General features: G+C 43.5%; 1 pseudogene; it reads right to left on the bottom strand.

The window, feature by feature from the left end:
* Positions 1-1,703: 1,703 nt before the first annotated feature.
* Positions 1,704-2,180, bottom strand: LOC144577711 (peptidyl-prolyl cis-trans isomerase A pseudogene; annotated as a pseudogene).
* Between the last annotated feature and the right edge of the window lie 2,156 nt (positions 2,181-4,336).

Here is a 4,336-nt window from a genome sequence, read left to right as displayed (position 1 = left end):
AAGTGTAATTTGTTAAAATGAGGTTATACTAGATCAGGGCAGGCCCTAAATCCAATGACTGGGGTGCTTCTAAGAAGGCCATGTGAAGACACAGGCACACAGGGAAGACCAAGTAATGACAGAGGCAGAAATTGAAGTGATGCAGCTAGAGATTGGCAGGGGGTGGGGAGGGGAAGAGGGGCTGGGGCGGGAGGGGAAGAGGGGCTGGGGCGGGAGGAGGAGGGGCAAGGAAGGATTCTTCCCTGGAGGCTTCAGAGGGAGCACGACCCTGCCATCACCTTGATTGTGGGTTTCTGGCCTCTAGAACTTTGAGAGAATGAATTTCCGTTCTTTTAAGCTACCCAGTTTGTGGTACTTTGTTGGGCCTGCCCTAGGGAACACCATATTCAATAGTTTCCCTACTTAGAAATCTGAAAAAAGTTCTTTTTTTTTTACTCTCGTTGATGAAAAGAGTCAAACTCTGTAAAATATTTGAAGAGATTTATTCTGAGACAAATAAGAGTGACCATGGCCTATGACACAGCCCTCAGGAAGTCCTGAGAACATGTGCCCAAGGTGACTGCGGTACAGCTTGGTTTTACATTATTTTAGGGAGGCATGAGACATCAATCAAATAGTTAAAAAAATACTTGTTTTGGCCCAGGTGTGGTGGCTCACACCTATAATACCAGCACTTTGGGATGTTGGGGCAGGCAGATCACTTGAGGTCAGGAGTTCAAGACCAGCCTGGCCAACATGGTGAAACCCTGTCTCTACTAAAAATACAAAAATGAGCTGAGCATGGTGGTGCATGCTTGTAGTCCCAGCTACTCGGGATGCTCAGGCAGGAGAATTGCTTGAACCTGGGAGGCAAATCCAGCCTGGTGACAGAGCGAGACTCCATCTCAAAAAAAAAAAAAAATCAGAGCTTAGTTCTCATCCTCTATAAGCCTTCCTGCAAAATGTCATTCCTCTTTCCTTTTCTTACCAGTTCATTTAGTTATAAGGAACAAAACTCTCTTCAGGCTAAGAAAAGCGTGGGGAATTACTCACTCTGCAAATTGTCTGTTATCCCACGAGAATGTAGTTCCTGATACATAGGCTATTCAACCGCATTTTCTGTTCTAGATCAATGGAAACCCTCATGATTTTCCTAAACACATATGCTTCTTTGATCATAGTGCCTTTTTCAGCAAAATATTCTTTTTCTTCTCCAGAAATCAGGATACACAGACACGTTCTGCTTTGTAGCGCTGTACTTTTTTTAGCAAGACAAATAACCTGTGTTCTTCTGAAAATACCAAAAACACCATTTCATATAATGCAGGGTTCTTTTGAAGCCTACTTGAAAATGTATGTGAAAGCATAGGAAACAGCATCACTTGATACTGACATGATAATATACTATTGTTGTAGGTCTGATCTAAGTCCTGTGCTCCTTTTTAGGTTTTGCTATATTCTTCTAAAGATATACCAATCTTTTCACCTGATTTTTTTTTGTTTTATAATTTAGTTTTTATTTCATAGTCATACACTTAACTCTGCAATCCAGCTAGGCATGAAAGGGAATAAGGAACACATGGAACTCAAGGGGAACTGCAGTGAGAGCACAAAGATTTCAGGACCCTGGGAGCAGACGGGGTGGAGGGACACTCTCCCGAGCTACAGAAGGAATGATTCGGTGGTTAAGATAAAACACGAGTTTTAATTAGAGTTGTCCACAGTCAGTGGTGATCTTCTTGCTGATCTTGGCATTCCAGGACCCAAAGCGCTCCATTGCCTCCACAATATTCATGCCTTCTTTCACCTTGCCAAAGACCACATTGCTTGCCACCCAACCACTCCGTCTTGGCAGTGCAGACGAAAAACCGCGAACTGTTTGTGTTGGGTCCAGCATTTGCCATGGACAAGATGCCAGGACCTGTATGCTTCAGGATGAAGTTCTTGTCATCAAATTTCTCCCCGTAGATGGGCTTGCCACAAGTGCCATTATGGCATGTAAAATCACTACCCTGACATATAAACCCTGGAATAATTCTGTGAAAGCAAGGATCCTTACAACCAAACTCTTTCTCTCCAGTGCTCGGAGCATGAACGTTTTCTGCTGTCTTTAGAAAGTTGTCTGCAAACAGCTCAAAGGAGGTGTGGCCCAAGGACTCGCCGTCAACAGTGATGTCTAAGAACACGGTGGGGTTGACCATGGCTGATAGCACTGGGCTCCTGGAGGTGGCAGCATCTGCAAAGTTCCTGAATTTATTCCCACTCCCCCGACCCAGGATGAAGTCTCGCTCTGTTGCCCAGGCTGGAGTGCAGTGACACAATCTCAACTCACTGCTTCCTCTGCCTCCCGGGTTCAAGCGATTCTCCTGTCTCACCCTCCCATGTAGCTGGGACTACAGGCATGTGCCACAACCTCTGGCTAATTTTTTTGTATTTTTAGTAGAGATGGGGTTTCACCATGTTGGTCAGGCGGACTTGAACTCCTGACCTCATTGATCCTCCTGCCTCAGACTCCAAAACTGCTGGGATTACAGGTGTGAGCCACTGCGCACAGCCAGCCCCTGAATTTCTGTAATACTTTCATTACCGCTCAGGTTGACACCTAATTTTACACTATCTTGCAAATTTCTTTTTAAATCCTTCATAAATATTTTTTCCTTCTCTCCATAACCCAATGGGCTAATAAAGACAGACTGTAGAGCGAGGTGCGATGACTCATGCCTGTAATCCCAGCACTTTGGGAGGCCAATGCAGGCAGATCACCTGAAGTCAGGAGTTTGTGACCAGCCTGGCCAACATGGTAAACCCCTGTCTCTACAAAAAATACAAAAATTAGCTGCGCGTGGTGGCAAGCGCCTATAATCCCAGTTACTCAAGAGGTTGAGGCAAGAGAATCGCTTGAACCTGGGAGGCAGAGGTTGCAGTGAGCCAAGATTGTGCCATTGCACTCCAGTCTGGGCAACAAGAGCAAAACTCTGTATCAAAAAAAAAGATTGTCACTTATAGTTATGGTCCTTCATTCCAAAGGAGGGAAATTCTAGGAGAGCCACTTATTTAATACCAGTTATGTTAGGTTTCACATACTAGTAGGATTACTTAACTCTCCATCATTATCTTTTGCAGATATAAAAATTGGCATACAGAGAGGTTAATTTGCCCACTGTTACAGAACTAGGATGTGGCAAAGTTGAAATTTAGAATCAATTCTACCTGGACTTTGCTCACTATCAAATGTCGAATGATTAGGCTAGGGTTACTAAAGACTGCTGGGCAAGTAATAGACTTGATCGGCCTTACTTAGTGCTGGACTTCATGGCAAACTTCCTTACCTGGGAAATCCGCATAGGCCTGCTCTGGGGATAATATGTTTATGTTATCAAGAGTTAGGTCTGTTCACCCCAGACTAGGAGCATTATATTTCATGCTCTTTGGCAGAGATGCTTTACATAAAGTGATCTAGAATTCCTCTGCTTACACATACACTGAATATAGAAATATTTATGATCTGTGCCCAATAAATATATATTGTTTTTGACTGGCTGATCTTGGTATGTATTTTCACTTAAATGGGTTTTCCTATAGTTAGGAATACAATAAAATAAAAATTGCTTTGGAAATACTGAATTAGTAGACTTTATGTTTTCGTTATGATCTCATATTCTAATCATACCAAAAATAGATTTTGATTCCATTCCCCAAGTGTGTGTTCAAATATTCAGTTGATTTTGATTGAACTGGTGGTACAAATCACTCTTCTTTTTGGTACATTATAGTCCCTAGATGTTAATTAGATTTGGCAATCCTTTAATCCTACTACATCCCTATGATGGTGCAACTATCCTTCAGTAGATCTAGTGTCATTCAGGTCAATCTATAACTTCTACTGGTTTGTAAAAGCAAGGCATTATTTTACGTTTTGTGGGTTTTATTGAGATGGAGTCTTGCTTGTTGCCCAGGCTGGAATGTAGTGGCATGATTGTGGCTCACTGCAACCTCTGCCTCCTTGGGTTCAAGCGATTCTCCTGCCTCATCCTCCTGAGTAGCTGGGATTACAGGCACCCACCACCATGCCCAGCTAATTTTTCTATTTTTAGAAGACCAGGTTTCACCATGTTGGCCAGGCTGGTCTTGAACTCCTGACCTCAGGTGATCTGCCCACCTCGGCCTCCCAAAGTGCTGGGATTATAGACGTGTCACTGCGCCCGTCCTAAGGGCATTATTATTATTATTATTATTTTGAGATGGAGTCTTGCTCTGTTGCTCAGGCTGGAGTGCAGTGAAGCAATCTCAGCTCACTGCAATCTAGGCCTCTCGGGTTCAAGCGATTCTCCTGCCTGAGCCTTCTGAGTAGCTGGGA

The sequence above is a fragment of the Callithrix jacchus genome, chromosome 9, assembly GCF_049354715.1.
Source record: "Callithrix jacchus isolate 240 chromosome 9, calJac240_pri, whole genome shotgun sequence".
NCBI lineage: Eukaryota > Metazoa > Chordata > Mammalia > Primates > Cebidae > Callithrix > Callithrix jacchus.
Note: the sequence above shows the minus strand (reverse complement) of the source record. Positions and strands in the feature narration are given on the sequence as shown.